The sequence below is a fragment of the Cibotium barometz genome, chromosome 36, assembly GCF_041138505.1.
Source record: "Cibotium barometz isolate CiBa-2024 chromosome 36, ASM4113850v1, whole genome shotgun sequence".
Classification (NCBI taxonomy): Eukaryota; Viridiplantae; Streptophyta; class Polypodiopsida; order Cyatheales; family Cibotiaceae; genus Cibotium; species Cibotium barometz.
Window position 1 is genome coordinate 49,145,133 of NC_141081.1, and position 20,258 is coordinate 49,165,390.

Genomic DNA, 20,258 nt, shown 5'->3' on the forward strand with positions numbered 1-20,258 from the left:
CATAGAGAGGCACGTGAGCAGGAGAGGGGGCTACCAAAAGCTCCTACAGGTGATTTGGACCCGTGTGTTGGAGCTCAAGGCACGTGGTGCATCTAGAAAAGGAACAACTTGATAATAGATTATGGACAAGATGAGTTCCTAGTTCGTTGTTGGAGGATCTTGGCTATCGTGTGTGTCGACAATTTATCATTCAAAGGACTTTTTGGACTTGATGTGTTCATAGTTCAATGAATGGGGAATCATGGATGTGGAGATGTCTACAATTCATTGTTCTATGCGATTGAAGCTCAAGATGGCATTTTCTTGTGGAGACAGTTTCAGTGGTGCGCATTCCGAGGTGTACTCACTAGTTGCAAATGCTAAGGTGTCCATGGTTTCATCGTCATGGACCTAGCTTTCCTATCTATTCTGACTATAAGTTACAAGGGGGGTGTTAAGGGTTGTATCTCAAGTGGAAGCGGCTCCTAAGTTAATTATTATGGGTCGGCCATTTCTATCTATGGGGTATATAATAAATAACCCTTTGCTAACCATTGTAATCATGAAATTCATTGCTAATCAGTCAAGATGTTTGCCACTATCTCTCTCTCTCTCTCTCTCTCTCTCTCTCTCTCTCTCTCTCTCTCTCTCTATGTGTGTGTGTGTGTGTATATGCTTCTGCAGGCAAACTTTACACCTCTCTCTCCACTTTGTTGCTCAACCGGATGTCTCTCCCTCTATCATGCAGGCTTCCCTACAATAGCGGAGCATCACACCTAGCCTACATGTTCACAAGGGTACTACCCGACGCAATCATCTCTTTCCCTTTCACCTACGATAGCATGAAGCGCCATGCATGGCAGGCATGGCCACAAGGGGTAGGACCCAATGGTAAAAACACATGCTCTCTTTTCTCTTTGATGCTGCAAGCTAGGAAGTATTTTCTCTCTAGCCTACAAGCACAAACACACACACACACACAATCCCACTCACAATATCTCTCTCACAAGTCTGCGCTCGCATGCACCATCTCATATTCTCTGTCGACTCTATAGACACACACACACACACACACACACACACACACACACAAAGGCATATGCGCAAATATGCACTATACACATGCACATACATTAGCGCACTATGCACATACATATGTGCACATACAAGTACTTATGCATATGCATTAGCACACATGCAAGTGCACTATGCACTATGCACCAATGCATATAACGCAATATGCAAGTCTTAGGGGGGGTCACTCATAAATATGTAAGCGTAGCATGTGGGTTCAATAAAAGGAGTTTTTTAAAATCCTTTTTTTTATACATTTTTTACATATAGAAGGGTACCATTTAAAGGGGGTATTTACAGATTGAATAGAAAAAGGGTGTGTTTTATTCATGAAAAATTCACAGATAAGGGTATTTTTAAATAGGCCTGAAACGCACGTGATATAAAGGATTTACACATAGTGAACTCCCTGAGATGCAAGTGCTATGCACAAATGAAAGCGCTATACATATGCATAGATGCTAATAAGGCCTGAAACGCACGTGATATAAAGGATTTACACATAAATGAAAGCGCTATACATATGCATAGATGCTAATTAGTGCACTATGCACACGCATATGCACAAATTCACACTATGCACATGCATGCACACACACACACACACCTACACACACTAAATGCATGTATGCACATACACACACACTAAATGCATGTATGCACATACACACATAAGCGCAAATGTACACGTGCTCTAACTTGCTTATTTCTTATCTTATGGGTAGCACATGCTCGTGGATTCTTTCTGCATTCGTATATGCATGTAAGTGCTCTTACGCTTATGTATAGAGGCACACACACTTAGTCTTAGGCATATGCATACATGTAAGTGCCGTAGCTTTTCAATTTCTTAACGCTTATGTATAGAGGCACACACACTTAGTCTTAGGCATATGCATAAGCTCTTTGCATGTGCGCTTTTAGCGCTAATGCATGTGCGCTTAGCACTTATGCATATAAGCGCTTTGCATGTATGCTTAGCACTAGCTCTTATTGATGAGCATTAGAGCATATGGGTTTTGCATGTGCGCTTAGCACTTATGCATAATCGCATTGCATGTGTGCACACACAAACATAATGCAATAAGCTTGAAGATTAGCGCACATGTAATGCATTTGAAGATTAGTGCTTATGCGCACTAATCGCACATGTATAAGCACTTATGCATGAGCGCTAAGTGCTTATGCATAAGCGTATATGCATAAGAGCTTATGCTAAGTGCATATATGCATAAGCGCTAAGCACACATGTATTAGTGCTTATGCATGTGCGCTAAGCATTAGCGTTAATTTCGATGCATAAGCACATATCCATTAGCACTTAAGCATTACCGTTAATTCCCATGCATATATGCATAAGCGCTAAGCACACATGCATTAGTGCTTATGCATGTGCACTAAGCATTAGCGTTAATTCCCATGCATAAGCACATATGCATTAGCGCTTAAGCATTACCATTAATTCCCATGCATATATGCATTATGCATAAGTACATTCACATACACACACACACACACTAAATGAATGCATGCACATATATACACATAAGCACCAGATGTACACGTTCTCTAATTTGCGTATTTCTTATCTTAAGTGTGGCATACGCTTGTGGATTCTTGCAGCATTTGTATATACATGTAAGTGCACGTACATTGCCCTATCTTTTAAATTTCTTAACGTTCCTATAGGTATATGTCTCGTGCTTAATGCTTATGCATAGGGGTATACACACTTAGTATTATAGGCATATGCATAGGCTCTTTGCATGTGCACTTAGCACTAATGCATGTGTGCTTAGCACTTGTGCATAAGCAGTTTGCATGTGTGCTTAGCACTTATGCATAAGCACTAAGCGGTTTGCATGTGTGCTTAGCGCTTAGCATAAGCACTATGCGCTTATGCTAAGTGCATATACTAAGCACATATGCATATGCACTAAGTGCACATGCATTAGCGCTTATGCATGTGCACTAAGCATTAGTGTTAATTCCCATGCTTGCATAAGCGCACATGAATAAGTGCTTAAGCATTAGCGTTAATTCCCATGCATATATGCATTATGCACAAGCACGGGCACTAATGCATCTGTGAAAGCAATAATGCACAAGTATACGTGTGTGTGTATGCATTGTTACGACTATATGCCCTTGAATCTCTACTCTTTTAACTCATATAAATTGATATTCAGAATAAAGATTCATAAATAGGTAATTGGGTCTTAAGATGGTGCATCTTTAAGTGAGTATTTTGAGGGTGGAAGAAAAATAAACAACTCTCAAGAGATTAGAGATTATCAGAGGAAGTTTCAAAAAGTTGGAAAGAATAGAAAGGAGAAAAGTGGATAAAGTGGACAATGAAGGACCGAAAATTGTAGGGAGAGGAAGGAGGATGATTGTATTAAGGGGGGAGAGAACACCTTTCTCTCTATAAAAGAGCTCATCAGTGGGTAAGGGGGAAGAGAATACAATGGGGAGCAAGAGCTTACTTATAGTAAGATTTTGGGGGGATCCTTCAAAATCTAGTACTATAGCTCCAAAATCCAAGGCATTAAGAAGCCTTAAGAGTGCTTTACAATGGGAGTGGAGCTAGTTAAAGGGAAAGGTTACAATCGGAGTGGGTTTTTAAGGGAGGAGGGAAGTTTTTAGCCAAAGGGTACTCCATTTAAAGGGGGTAGAGAGTACAAGATGTAAATAGAGTTGAATTAAGGGGACTCTTGAAAGGAGATAGGGGGGATTTTTAGAGTACAAGAATATCATAGGGTAGGTTTCCAAAAAGTTGCTTTTGGGGTACAGAAATACCAAAAGCAAAAATGGGTGCATAGAAGCTAAAAACCCGAGTGGGGGCAGGGGGAAGGGGGAGGCTTATAAAATTAGCTTGGGGGTACACAAAATCCCAAGTATACACAAAATCCCAAGTATATATAAAATCTAAAATCCAGGAGGGGAGAATAAGCTTGGTGGTAAACAAAAACCCAAGCTTGTGTGGGTGTGAAGAGGCTAAAGAATGGAGGGGGAAGAAATCGGGACCTCCAATCACATAGGTGCTCTCCTAGAGACCAAAAATGTTGTTTGAACCAAGCTCCAAAACACCATAGGAGAGTAGTGCACACACACACACACACATAATTAGTGCACAAGCACACGTATTTTAACTTTCCTTTTCCTTGTCTTATGTTGTGTAGTGCACGCTCATGGATTCTTGGTGCATTTGTATATACATGTAAGTGCTTGTACATTTCCTAGTGCTTATGCATTTCTTTTAGTCTAGGAAAAAATCAAATAGTCATTACGCACTCGTAATTCACATAACACATTACGTACTCACATTATGCATTATGCACACACATAATGTATTACGCACTGGCATAACACATTACTCTAAGTGCATATACCGATAGGCACAAGACATAGGCATATAGTGCAATCGTATAGCGTATAGCGCATAGCGCACTCGCACAGCATAACTCACATAACACATAGGCAATACACAATTTGCATAACACATACATAATACGCAATATGCAATACGCATAACACATAGCCAAAGATATGGTGCATGAGAGGGGAGGTGAAGTTTAGCATGGCAAAAACTAAAAGAACCCTCAAACCATCAAGCCAAAGGAAAGCTCTCAAATTATCCATGTAAGTTGGAGATTCTTCTCTTTTCTATTTCTTTTATGGTTTTTTATGATTTTTGTCTTCTCTAAAATGAAATGATGTTATGCCTCATTGAAAAAAGGCATTCCCCTCTCTTCTTTAGTAAATCCAACCATTCTTTATCCTAGATGATTGATTATTAGATAAAATCAAGTTTTTCATAATGTTCTCTTAAATAAGTAAAAAATGTTTACACTAGAATGATTTAAATACTCTTGGTGAACTTCTAATTAATTTCAGTGAGTTAAAAATTGAAAAATGGTCAGCTATACAAAGGAGGTTATGGCAAAAAATTTTGAAAATTTGTGAAATAAATATCATCTTTTATTAATCAAAAAGAGAATTCCCCATCGTTAGAGTATTCTAAAAGTGTCATTTTCATTCATGCATAGAAAGATGCATATTGATTAATTTTCAATAGAATTAAATTCTATGAAAGATACTTATTGATAATTTTTTATTATTATGAAAGTGTTACTTTCTTCATTATGGATTTTTATGCATAAAATAATGCATAAAAGTATATTTTTTATTACAAAAGAGTTACTTTCATCATATTGATTTTTATGCATAAAAGTATGCATAGAAGAATATTTTTTTAATTATAAAAGTGTTACTTTTATCATTATTGAATTCTATGAATAAAAGTATGAATAAAAGAATATTTTTTTATTATAAAAGTGTTACTTTTATCATTATTCTATGCATAAAAGTATGCATAAAAGAATATTTTTTTATTATTATAAAAGTGTTACTTTTATCATTATTGAATTCTATGCATAAAAGTGTGCATAAAAGAATTTTTTTTATTATAAAAGTGTTACTTTTATCATTATTGATTTTTATGCATAAAAGTATGCATAAAAGAATATTTTTTATTATAAAAGTGTTACTTTTATCATAAATGATTTTTATGCATAAACATATGCATAAAATATATTTTTTTTATATTAAAAGTGTGATTTTCATTATAAATGATTTTTATGCATAAACATATGCATAAAAGATATTTTTTTAATATTAAAAGTGTGATTTTCATCATAAATGATTTTTATGCATAAAAGATTTTTTTTATATTAAAAGTGTGATTTTCATCATAAATGATTTTTATGCATAAAAGAAATTCTTTTATATTAAAAGAGTGGTTTCCTTCATAAATGATTTATATGCATAAACTTATGCATAAAACAAATTCTTTCATGATAAAAGAGTGATTTTCAACATAAATGATTTTTATGATGATAAAAGTGTGACTTTCATCAGAATTGGATTTAATGCATAATTAGATGCATATAGAATCTTTATAATTAAATAAGGGTTCTCCTTAATCCTCTGTTTAATTTTCGCACAAAAATTGAAAAAATGAATAAGTAGATAATCTGTGAGAAGAAATGCTACCGTTTTATATTCACTAAGATGGTAATGAGAAAATTCAATTAAACTATCGAAGTCGGAGATCGAGATTATTTTATTCCTCTTAAGAAATTCATGTTTTAGAAATCTGTAAGCAAATATTCGTTGAACGAAATTTAGAAAAAGAGAAATTGAAATAGTACCTTTCGAGAAAGATAGTTTAGGAAGAACCTTTCCAGACCCAAACTCTGATTCAGATTATTGACCAAGACCTAATTCCTTCGTCAATTTCAATCAATGACTATGTGCCCAGTTCAAGAAAAATGTACTCAAATCCCCCACCGAATCTGAAACTAAGCTAAGACTTTTGATTTTGATCTGAGGATCAAGTTAACAGAATTTAGAGAATTCTGTTTGGAATTCAGACCTGGATCTAGAAGTATTGAGAGACGGATTTAAGATTATTCATGGTTTTCAAACAAAATCAAAACTGAAAACTTACATAGAAACCCTGTTTTCTTAAAGGACTGTCTTATGCTAGAATGCTGGGGAGGGAGCATTTGGCATATATATTTATCTAAGGGAAGCTCGGTTGCAACAGCTGGCGGGGAGTGTTCGAGGGACAGCTCACGCGACAAAAACCTGCCCAGGTCTTGACCAGCCTAGGTATGGTGAAAAATGGTGTGCTTTCAGTACAATGGGCGAGGGTCGACGAAGCGGTCCCTGAGTGAAGTACCAGGACACCTAAGGAGGATCCTGGAGGGTTCTGACCAGGCGATGCACGGGCTCGCGGTGCTTAGGACACCCATACGTATGTCTAGGAAGATATATATATGTATGTTGACAAAATGATTATTGTAAACTGTTACTGGATCTCGTTGCTGACCAATTGGTCCCAACGGAGAGTCCAGATTGGTACTATTTTTGTAAAACAAGGGATTGAATGAAAATTTTGAATTATGAAATTTGTGATCATATCTGTTTTGTCAATGGATTATTTTTTTATTAAAGTTTTTAAAGAGGAGTGTGTGCGTATCTATTTTCTAAAGTTTTTAAAGAGGAGTGTGTGCGTATCTATTTTCTAAAGCTAAAGCTAAGAAAGGCATTTCAATTATGGGTGGGTTAGTACTTGCTTGGATCTACCGATTCCAGTGGTGTGGCAGGGTGGTGGCTAACTTATGGGCCGGATAGGGTTAGTAGGCTGGAATCAGTGGAGTTTTAATAATCAAACTGAAAAATCTTAGGATTACGCTAGGATTCAAGTAGCTAGTTAATTCCCTGATAAATTTCTCAATTGAGTGGATCAACGATTGTGCCTGATCTTGATTAGGAAAAAAGCGTTGAATTTACTCAGATGATCAAATTATATCAGTGATAGTTTCCTTCTATCTGGTTTATTCAGGTGAAGGATAGTTTAGAATTGATCTCGTTAGAAAAATTCGTTAAAAATTTTCAAGAAGGTGGAATCGTCCCTGCTTTCCAGGCATGGAAAATTTTCCCGGTTTCGGTTTTCGGAGTGACCACCAGCCTAGTCTCATGCCCGGACATTCGTGGGAGAGGCCCCGAGTGAGAAACCCTGCCCCGCGCATGAGGGGGCTGCTTCTGCTACTATCGGGAGTCCAGTGCACGGAGGGGGCAGAGGGATCTTCAGAGCAGAAATTGCCTAAATTTTTAATAGAAATCTGGGAAAAATGTTTTTCACTTGTTAATACTATGAGAATGAACTTCAAAAATTGAAAACTTATAAATTGAACTGGAAATTTATAGATGGACACCCCGAACCTATCTGGAATTCCTGGACTCTCTTAGAGTCAGGATATGATAGCTTTTGCATTTGATCACCTTGTCAATTATGCTACGACCTGAATGAGCAGAGTGAGACTCGCTCGCCATTTTGAGAGTCTTTACTTTCCTGATCCTCTTGAGCGACGTCGGTATATGTGGTTCAATGGAGGACGGTGTATTAATATCAGTACCAGTTAGCGTCAGAGGCTCAGGCAAAATATTTCTTTGGCCATGATTCTGATAAGACTAGGGCTTGTTCAACATGTTCAACTCTTTGATCATTCACCTAGGAACTTCAGAACTTCATGCCGATTTTTTAGACTTCTTAGCCGCTTTATCCCAAGAAATAGAATTACAGCACCTCTTTGTGTAATGAATCGTGTGTGCCATGGTATGTCTTCTTCATAGTTTCGCTTCTTTATACGATTACGTCTGAGGCAGTGATTCTGGACCCGAGCTGCTCTATGTACATATTGCAACTTTTATATAAATATAAAAATATTTTTTGAAGAAAAATTTCCTGTTGTATAAGTGATTGTTTACGGACGATCTGATAAAGAAGAATCTGTTATCGGACATATGTCATAGATCTCCAATAAGATCATTGTCTTGTTTAAGAAATTGTTTTTCAAACCTCTTAAGTCTTAGGATCTCGTGGATGATATTAAAATAAAAATTTAATAATATATAAATTTTTGACAGAATCATGAGATGAGAAAACCGTGGCCGTCAGCCAGACCCTCTCTCTGAAGATGACGAGCTTGACCCTGATATTCGCAAGGCTCTTCATAGGACTCAGCCCCAGGACCCTTCAAAGGAGAAGGGGAGAACCTAGGTGAGGCTATGGAGAAATGGGTGGAAGCCATGGAAGAATATTTTGACGTCACAGGCTACAATGAGCGGAGCAAAATGGCTCTTGTCCGGCTGAAAATAGTGGAAATAGCCAGGGTAGCATGGAGGAACCACTGTGACACCAACCGTCTGGATAGAAATACTCAGTCCTGAAATGACCTAAAAACCTATCTAAGAAAGAGATTTTGTCCCCCTGGATTTTTGGAAATCAAAATGCACGAATTCTTAGAGCTAAAGCAGGAGAGCAGAACCATCAAGGAATATCACCAGGCCTTTGCTCTTCTACTCAAATATTCACCACCTCTAGCCAGGTTCATTCCGGGAATGAACGAACCCTTAGACACACTAGTCAAAAATACCAAGCCAGTGTCCATTGGCTGAAGCAGTTTGAATGGCAAAGGATTTTGCCAAAGCCTTTGTAGTAAAGGTCTTGCCAAAGCCTGCACCCTCTAACTTTAAAAGATTCCAAGCCCAGGGAAGTACTTCAAACTTTCCACCCCTGAAGAGGCAGCAAGGCCCAAATCAGAATCAGGATGCAGGAAGATTCCGAAGTGAAGGAAGACCCTTCCCCCAGAATACTTTCAGGGGCCCCACCTTTTTCAAGAAATCAGGGGGATGAGCTCAGAAGTGAAAACCGATGTTTTGGATGCGAAGGTTTTGGTCACCAACTAAAAGACTGCCTGACTCCTGCCATGTCAAGGGGACAGGGAAGTCAAGGACCCCGAGTTCAGAGACTAACCCCTTCATACCAGTCTAATTAGGGTCCGTCTCGCCCAAGCCAGGGAAACCCCAGAAGAAATCCAGCTCAGCCATCTGCCTCTATCCAGAGTAACCTCAGAACTCCCTCCCAGAATTGGGACAACCAAAGAGAAAGAGTTCCACCTCAGACTGCAAAACAGCTAGAGCAGTCACAATTTCAGATGTAGTAGAAGAGGAAAGAGGGTAGATCTTTGCTGCAATTGAAAACCAAGGACCTAACTGTTAGTTCTCAGTCATCCATACTCCAGCAGAATATCAGGGTAAGCCTTTTAAGCTTTTGATTGATTCAGGGAGTTCTCATTCATTCATTTTCCTTGGATGCTTGCGTAAGCTAGTCTTAGAATAGAAATCAGGGAAACCTATGCAAGTTGAATTGGCCAGTGTGGGAAGACTCTTTTCACTCGTCGCCACCATGAGACAGATCTTATCCACTAGATGGTAACGTAACCGACTGTCAATTTAAAGTCTTACCTCTGGGAGTTTTTGACGGGATCCTTTGGAATGGATTGGCTCCACAAAAATCAAGCTGGCATACACTGTCACAATGGAACCATTTCCTTCCATGACCTTCACGGGAACAAAGTTCAAGGAACTGGAGTTTTCGGATCCCCAGACTGTTAATAAGTGTTTCAAAACTTGATATATAAGAATAGAGAGTCTTCTGATACCTTCTCTTACGATTGAAATCATCCGATCATCCCCAAGCTTTATCTCCTCTTACTCGTACTCTAACTTTTCTCTCTTTCCAAGGTCTATGGCAAAGTAGCCTTCTCTTACAGGGCTATGGCATACTATTATTTCTTTAAAGGAAAAGCTATGGAGTAGTAGTCTCTTTCTAATAAAGGTCATAGCAAGCTAGATTTCTTTTCCAAGAGATTAGATAAGAATGAAGGGATATATGCATCTCGAGGTCCAGCTACCTGACCAATCAAAACAAAATCACCGGGGATCTCTGATAAAATGAAAATCAGGAACCTGATGTGATTAGCAGACAGAGTTCTGCCATGGGTAGAGAAAGTCATCAGATAAAGATATCTAAAGTGACCAGAGGTGAGACTACTGATAAGCAGGAGGAAACATCTTCCAAGTTGCTAAAAGGACTTAGGAAGAAGCAACAAATTTATGTTGTCAAAATGAACCTAGTAGACTCAAAGCTTAAGCCTAAAGAACCAGAATGGTTAAGTGAATTTGATGATCTATTCCCAGCAGAACTACTTGAAATGCCTCCAATTCGAGAAGTAGATCATGTGATTGAATTGACCCGGAGCTCAGCCAGTAGCCCTGCGCACGTACAAAATGCTAGTTCCTGAAGCCATTGAACTCAGGGAAATAGCTTAGACAGCTGTTAGAACAAGGGTTTGTAAGACCCAGTGTTTCACCTTGGGGTGCGCCAGTTCTCTTTCAGAAAAAGAAAGATGGAACGCTTAGACTCTGTGTGGGCTACAGAGGTCTAAATCAGCTGTGACAGTTAAGAATAAGTATCCTATCCCAAGAATTGATGAGCTTTTGGACAGGCTAAATGGAGCCCAGATCTTCACAACGATAGATCTCAAATCCGGGTATTACCAGATCAGGATTAATGAGCAAGATATCCCAAAGACAGCCAATCAATAATTTCCCATGCCCGAAAAGCGGGGACGATTCCACCTTTTTGAATTTTTTAAACAAATTTTTCTAACGAGATCAATTCTAAACTATCCTTCACCTAAATAAACCAGATAGAAGGAAACTATCACTGATATAATTTGATCATCTGAGTAAATTCAACGCTTTTTTCCTAATTAAGATCAGGCACAGCCGCCGTTGATCCACTCAATTGAGAAATTTATCAGGGAATTAACTAGCTACTTGAATCCTAGCGTACTCCTAAGATTTTTCAGTTTGATTATTAAAGCTCCACTGATTCCAGCCTAACCCCCATGGGTTAGCCACCACCCTGCCACACTAGAATCGGTAAATCCAAGCAAGTACTCACCCACCCATAATTGAAATGCCTTTCTTAGCTTTAACTTTAGAAAACAGATACGCACACACTCCTCTTTAAAAACTTTAATATAAAAATATAAGTATTTTTCATAGAATTTAATCAATATGCATCTTTCTATGCATGAATGAAAATGACACTTTTAGAATACTCTAACAATGGGAAATTCTCTTTTTGATTAATAAAAGATGAAATTTATTTCACAAATTTTTAGAAAATTTCGCCATAACCGCCTTTGTAAGGTTGACCATTTTTCAATTTTTAACTCACTGAAATTAATTAGAAGTTCACCAAGAGTATTTAAATCATTCTAGTGTAAACATTTTCTACTTATTTAAGAGAACATTATGAAAAACTTGATTTTATCCAATAATAAATCATCTAGGATAAAGAATGGTTGGATTTACTAAATAAGAGAGGGGAATGCCTTTTTTCAATGAGGCATAACATCATTTCATTTTAGAGAAGATAAAAATAATAAAAAACCATAAAAGAAATAGAAAAGAGAAGAATCTCCAACTTACATGGATAATTTGAGAGATTTCCTTTGGCTTGATGGTTTGAGGGTTCTACTCTTGTTTGAAACAAGAGTGGCCACCAATCTTTTAGAAGAGGGAAGATCAAAAACTAATGAATTATGAGTAAAATTCACAGTTTTTGGTACTTGGGAGAGGCAAGGTAACAGTGCAAAACACTATTGAGTTTCAACAAGGGGGAAGGCTTCTATTTATAGGAAAAAGTGAGCTTCTAACCAAGCCAATTGATTCTAGAAATTTTCAGATCAGTTTGGTCAATTTTTGACCATTTTTGGGTCAGTTTAGTAAACTCTTTGGATCTAGTTGAAACAGGAGAGAGGAGAGATAAAAATATCTCATTATTTGGGAGTTTAAAACTCATTCAAGCATGTGAAATAGGCACCTCCTTCATGAGGAGAATTCCCCTATACTGAGGTGTCAAAAATGCATCATTACTTCTAAATATCTCTCTTTTTTAACTATTAACCTTGTCCTTAGTCAACTCTTCATCTTATGTGAGTATTTACTCATTTTTTGGGGGATTTTTCTTTTATTCTTCCATTTATCTCTTTCCTACATTTGGATAAATCTTATTGGTCCATAGGAACCTTAATTTAAAATTTTTCGAAAATCTGGACCCCTAGGGTAAGGTTTCGGTTTTCGGAGTGACCACCAGCCTAGTCTCGTGCCTGGACATTCGTGGACGAGACCCCGAGTTAGAAACCCTGCCCCGCGCATGAGGGGGTTGCTTCGGCTGTCAGTTTACCGGGGGTCCCGGTGCGCGTAGGGGGCAGAGGGATCTCAAAATCAAGGAAGAGGATATACCTAAAACTGCTTTTCGTACACGTTATGGGCATTATGAGTTAACTGTATTGGCTTTTGGATTGACAAATGTGCCTGCTACATTCATGTGCTTAATGAATAATATTTTTCATCCCTTTCTCAATGATTTCATTTTGGTCTTTTTGGATGATATTTTTGTTTACTCAAAGAATAAAGTGGAACATGAACAACATCTTAAGAAAACTCTTGAAATTCTGCGTGAGTATCATTTGTATGCAAAATGAGTAAGTGTTTCTTTGCAAGAGATCAAATTGTGTATTTGGGAAGGGTTATATCCAAAGAGGGAATTCATATAGACCCTGAGAAGGTAAAAGCAATTGTAGATTGGCCAGTATCTAAGGCTGTGAGAGATGTGAGGAGCTTTATGGGATTAGCACAGTATGAGAGAGCGCATATTATGAATTTTTCTAAAATTGTGAGTCCTCTAACTGAGCTAACTAAGAAAAAGAAAGGTTTTGTGTGGTCTGAGGCATGTCAAATTGCATTTGAATTATTAAAATAAAGGGTAACCGAAAACTGCATATACTGAAAATTCCTGAAATGGGAAAGCCTTTTGTGGTAACTTGTGATGCAAGTGGGGAGCAATTGGGTTGTGTTTTATGTCAAGAGGGAGCAATTGGGTTATGTTTTATGTCAAGAGGGAGCAATTGGGTTGTGTTTTATGTCAAGAGGGAAGAGTGGTTGCATATGAATCTCGAAACTTAAGGAAGCATGAATTAAATTATCCTGTTCATGATTTGGAATTAGGTGCTGTGGTTCATGCTTTGAAACATTGGAGACATTTGTTGCTTGGCGTGAAATTTGAACTAAGAACTGATCATCAAAGTTTGAAATATATTTTCACTCAACCCTTAATAATAGGCAGAAAAGATGGCTTCAATTATTGTGTGAATATGATTTTAGCATTAAGTATCTTACAGGTAAAGAGAACAGAGTTGCTGATGCTTTAAGTCGTAGACCCATGTGTAATCTTTTGTCTGTTGTACGAAGTGAATTGATTAATCAAGTCCGACTTGAAGTAGCAAATAATTCTTTCTACTCTAACATCATTTCCTATTTAAATGCACATGTGGGAGAAATGTATGAGGGAAAATTTCACTTGTATAAAGGAAATTTGTATTATCATGATCGTTTGTGTATACATGCCGATTCTTCTTTAAAACAACAAATTTGTATTATCATGATCGTTTGTGTATACATGCTGATTCTTCTTTAAAACAACAAATATTGTGGGAATGTCATAACACTCCTTTTGTAGGTCACCCAGGGTTTAACAAAACCTATGCCAAAGTAAAGAGTTCTTTCTTTTGGCCAAATATGAGATCTGATGTTTTGCTTTATGTGCATGAATGCTTGCAGTGCCAACAGATTAAGGTTGAACAAAAGCGTTTGCCTGATGAATTGCAACCTCTAGATATGCCATGTAAAAAGTGGGAATCCATATCTATGGCTTTTATCACTAAGTTACCTACAACTAGAGGGGTTATGATACAATTTTTGTTGTCATTGATAGTTTAACTAAGATGGCTCATTTCTTTCCTATGAAGAAAACTGATACTGCCTTGCATGTTGCAAAGTTATTTGTAAAAGAGATATTTGGATTGCATGGTATACCTAAAAGCATCGTGTCCGATCGAGATTCTAAATTTACGTCTAACTTTTGGCAAGCTATAGGCACACAGTTAAGAATGAGCAGTGCCTTTCATCCACAACTGATGGGGAAACTGAACGGGTAAACAGGGTTTTGGAAAACTGAACGGTTTTGGAAGATATGCTTAGGATGTACGTGAGTGAGTCAGAATAATTGGGTGGATTATTTATCATTAGTTGAGTTTGCATATAACAGTTCATGGCACTCATCAATTCAAATGGCACCTTTGAAGCGATGTATGGTTATAACTGTTCAACTCCTCTAACCTTTTCTGACCCTAAAAATAAAGTGGAAATCTCTAAGCAAATGCTTTTTGACAGAATGGATCAAGAACTCAACACATTAAGGAAGCACAAAAGAAGCAGAAAGTGTATTATGATAAGCATAGAAGACCGTTGACCTTTGATTTAGGTGATATGGTTTTCTTAAGAGTAATTCCTAAATGTACTAATCTAATTCTTGGGAAGGATAGGCGTTTGTCTCCAAGATTTGCAGGTCCTTTTAAAGTTTTGAAGAAAGTTGGTTCACTTGCATATAAACTTGAATTGCCTATACATGTGAAAGTTCATCCTATTTTCCATGTGAGTTTGTTGAAAAAGTACGTGTCTAACCCTCATCATGTTTTATAGGAGAGCAATAATCTTCGAGATGATGGTTCCTTGCATATAGAACCTGAGATTGTGTTAGATCATAGAGTTAAGCAACTTAGAAGTAGAAGTATTGTAGACGTTTTGGTTAAGTGGGATATGTATCCTATGGAGGATGCGTCTTGGGTTGATTTAGATGTTTTACAAGCGGAGCACCCTTCTTTCCAACTCTGAGGATAGAGTTAATTTTGAAGAAGGGGAGAATGTAATAGGTCTTTTGCATATAATTTAGTAGTAATATTATTTTTATTCAGTGTCAAAATCCTCCTCTCGGGGCACATCTTGTGTGTCATTTTTGAGTTTCTTAAAGTTAGAATTTCGGAAAGTGTTGTACGAATGAAATGTAGACCTAAGGTCCTAGAAAAGCTTTGTCTCTCTAAGCGTCTTAAGATTCTTTGGTTTTGAAGAAGGGGAGAATGTAATAGGTCTTTTGCATATAGTAATATTATTTTTATTCAGTGTCAAAATCCTCCTCGGGGCACATCTTGTGTGTCAAGTTTGAGTTTCTTAAAGTTAGAATTTTGGAAAGTGTTGTACGAATGAAATGTAGACCTAAGGTCCTAGAAAAGCTTTCTCTCTGAGCGTCTTAAGATTCTTTGGTTTTAGTGTCCGTTTAGGGTCTTCGATTTTGGAAATATTGCGAAATGCAAGTTTTACACTCTTTTTCTAGTATTTGTTGACTTTTCTAACAAATCTGTAAGGAATTTGACTTTGGAGCATTCCACACATGGTTGTAAGCTCGATGACATGAACAAATCGTTATCTCACAAGCCCGGTGTGCAAAATCGCCTTAATTTATGGACTTTTAAAAAAAAAGTGTAATTCTTGTCATTCGCGATATTCTTGGTTGTCTTTTGGCTATTCTTGTAGGATGCGTACTTTCGGGGAATCTTTTTCACCAACCCGATTTTTTTGGCTGGTGGAGTTTGATTCAACCGAATGGCACTTTACTGCAAAGCATGCATGTCATGCACGTAACGGATTGACACGCCCCAATTCAATAAATTGGGGAGGTTTGATTGTGATCGGGATTGCGAATGCAAATGCGAGTGTGAGTGTGAGACAATACATGTATCTAGAAAGCTTGGGGGTGGTCGAGAGGTTTTGATCAAGCTCATATCTATTGTAATTCTTGAAGAATAAAGATTCTCTGTTTGGCTCTGCTATATCCGTGCACTCTGTTATTCTTCTTTTTCTCTCTCTCAAAGTCTCTCTTTGTTAATTCGTGTGACAAGTGGTATCAGAGCAGCTTTTGATCCAACGGAGATGGAAGCTTATGAGCAACGACTGAAGGAACAAGACAAACTCATTAAACGACTTGTGCAAGACCTTAACAGAGAAAGATCAGGCAGAGGAGTGAATGAAGACGCAGGTATTTCGACTGATTTAAATGAGGAAAGTGATCCGTTGTTGCCTCCACAACCGAATGGGGCGAATAAGAAGGTTGACCAACGAAGACGAAAGAGAAAGAGAGACGACTATGAAGACGAAAGAGGAAGAGAGACGACTATGAAGACGAAGATGCAGGTGAGGCTACATTGCTATATGTTTTTAAGAAAGCAAAAATTGAATGAGTTTGATGGCGTAAAGAAGACATGCAAAAATCTTGAGGCCTGGATTGAGGAATTGGAGGATTTGTTTGCATTGTGGGAATTCTCGGAAAAGGCCAAGGCGAAGATTACCATCCTACAACTGCAAAGCGTGGCCAAGCTCTGGTTGAAGTCCTACATGCAGACCAGGACACACACCAGTACGGTTGCATCGCAAGAATTTCGAGCCAAAGCTGAGAAGAGGTACTATTCACCTCACTACAATATGGAACGCAAAATGGAGTTTTACGGTTTCAAGCAGCATGAAGCAGATAAGCACGACCTCAGTGTCGACGAGTACAAAGAGCGATTTCTGTGCCTTCACAAGTACGCGCAGGAGGTGACGGGTGACGCATTGAAGATGAAGTTTATTGAAGGCCTACGTGAAGAACTAAAGTTCCAAGTTAAAGGTGCGGGCTGTCTTGATTTCCTAGATGCTGTAGCTAAGGTCGAAAACTATGAGAAGATGGAGAGGTTTCATCAAAGAAGAGCATCGAGACGAGGGTGATTCAAACGGGACACCGTCCTCAGAACCTTGCTACAACAAATCCTCGAAATCTACCAAATCCGCCCAACCAAAATCGACAAGATAATAATCAGCATCAACGACGAGGGCTAAACTCGAGAACTGGTAACGGTAATCGAAACGGGAATCAAAAGAAGCAGCAGAGCCAGTTCATTGGCAGCAAGATCTTGAGTTCCTGGAGAGAGCTCGTTCCACCAGGGTACCACAACTGGACCAGACCATGAACCCGAGATACCTAAAACATCCAATACAGGTAGGGGACGAGGTCTAAGAAGGGAGAGGGCAATAAGGCTCGGTTTGTGTTTTCGATGCGAGGAACAAGGGCATCGTACATATAAATGTCCCAACAAGGAAATGGACAAGGCTGTGCAAGCCAAGATGGCTGAGGTGGAGACAATTGATGATGCTGATGACAAAGGTAAGTTATTTGACCCTCCTCTGCGATGTTTTACTACTTCTGTTCATCATCGAAAGGCATTTGTGAGATTAAATTCATGGAAAAATTTAAAAATTAAAAATTGAATTTTCTAAATGATTCTGGCAACACACATTGTTTTCTATCTTCTAAATTGGTAAAGAATCTGAATCTGAAAGTGAATCAAGAAATTAAAAGACCTGTGGAATTAGCTAGCAATTATAAAAGTTTTACCAAAGGGCATATTGAAAATCTATCTTTTGTTTTGAACGGTCAAAATCACACAGGTAATTTTTATGTGATTGATATGGGCGTGCATGATGTGATCATAGGCATGGATTGGTTGACTGAAAATCACGTGCTTATTGATGTTGTGAAGAAAAGAAAATCACTTTTAAGCACACAGATGGGAGTAGTCACACTATTCTTGGGGAAGGAAGGGATTCTAAGTCACTAATCATTTCGGCCATGAAACTGATAAGGGGACTTAGGCAAGGATGTGAAACTTTTTTGATTTTTGCTAATGAATTGAAACTTGAACAGAAAGGGGGGGAAAACCCACCGTATGTGGAGAAACTCCTTGATGAATTCAAGGACGTCTTTCCTGATGTCCTTCCAGGTATGCCTCCTCCTAGATCATTGGATCATGGGATAGACCTTTACCCGAGAACATAACCTTATTCTCGGGCTCCTTATAGGTTCAACATAGAAGAGCTTAAAGAACTAAAACTTCAATTGGATTACCTTTTGAAGAAAGGGCTTATTAGACCTAGCGTGTCTCCTTGGGGTAGTCCCGCTCTATTCCAAAAGAAGAAGGATGGGACGTACAGACTTTGCATAGATTATCGGGGGCTGAACAAGCAAACAATTAAAAACAAATATCCCCTTCCGCACATCGATGAGTTGTTAAGTCAACTCAGCAGTGCGAAAGTCTTTTCACTCAAAGATTGATCTACGATCTGGATACCACCAGATTAGAATCATGGAAGAGCGTATGCCTAAAACTTTTTTTCGTACACGTTATGGGCATTATGAGTTTACTGTATTGGCTTTTGGATTGACAAATGCACCTGCTACATTCATGTGCTTATTGAATAATATTTTTCATCCCTTTCTCAATGATTTCATTTTAGTCTTTTTGGATGATATTTTTGTGTACTCAAAGAATGAAGTGGAACATGAACATCTTAAGAAAACTCTTGAAATTCTACGTGAGCATCATTTGTATGCAAAAATGAGTAAGTGTTTCTTTGCAAGAGATCAAATTGTGTATTTGGGAAGGGTTATATCTAAAGAGGGAATTCATATAGACCCTGAGAAGGTAAAAGCAATTGTAGATTGGCCAGTACCTAAGACTGTGAGAGATGTGAGGAGCTTTATGGGATCAGCACAGTATGAGAGCGCATATTATGAATTTTTCTAAAATTGTGAGTCCTCTAACTGAGCTAACTAAGAAAAACAAAGGTTTTGTGTGGTCTGCAAATTGCATTTGAAACATTAAAACAAAGGGTAACCGAAAACTGCATATTGAAAATTCCTGAAATGGGAAAGCCTTTTGTGGCAACTTGTGATGCAAGTGGGGAGCAATTGGGTTGTGTTTTATGTCAAGAGGGAAGAGTGGTTGCATATGAATCTCGAAACTTAAGGAAGCATGAATTAAATTATCCTGTTCATGATTTGGAATTAGGTGCTGTGGTTCATGCTTTGAAACATTGGAGACATTCTTGGCGTGAAATTTGAACTAAGAACTAATCATCAAAGTTTGAAATATATTTTCACCCAACCCTTACTCAATAATAGGCACAAAAGATGGCTTCAATTATTGTGTGAATATGATTTTGGCGCATTAAGTATCTTGCAAGTAAAGAGAACAAAGTTACTGATGCTTTAAGTCATAGACCCATGTGTAATCTTTTGTCTGTTGTTGTACGAAGTGATTTGATTGATCAAGTCCGACTTGAAGTAGCAAATAATTCTTTCTACTCTATCATTTCCTATTTAAATGCATATGTGGGAGAAATGTATGAGGGAGAATTTCACTTGTATAAAGGAAATTCGTATTATCATGATCGTTTGTGTATACATGCTGATTCTTCTTTAAAATAGCAAATATTGTGGGAATGTCATAACACTCCTTTTGCAGGTCACCCAGGGTTTAACAAAACCTATGCCAAAGTAAAGAGTTCTTTCTTTTGGCCAAATATGAGATCTAATGTTTTGCTTCATGTGCGTGAATGCTTGCAGTGTCAACGGGTTAAGGGTGAACAAAAGCATTTTCCTGGTGAATTGCAACCTTTAGATGTGCCATGTAAAAAGTGGGAATCCATATCTATGGATTTTATCACTAAGTTACCTACAACTAGAGGGGGTTATGATACAATTTTTGTTGTGGTTGATAGGTTAACTAAGATGGCTCATTTCTTTCCTATGAAGAAAATTGATACTGCCTTGCATGTTGCAAAGTTATTTGTGACAGAGATATTTGGATTGCATGGTATACCTAAAAGCATCGTGTCCGATCGGGATTCTAAATTCACGTCTAAAGCTACATTTCAAGCTATAGGCACACAGTTAAGAATGAGCACTGCATTTCATCACAGACTGATGGGGAAACTGAACGGGTAAACAG

The 20,258-nt window shown here is 37.9% G+C and overlaps 1 pseudogene; it reads left to right on the plus strand.

Moving 5' to 3' along the window:
- Positions 1–15,273, plus strand: part of LOC147617999 (uncharacterized) — a 55,980-nt pseudogene extending 40,707 nt beyond the window's left edge.
- The last annotated feature ends 4,985 nt before the right edge of the window (positions 15,274–20,258 follow it).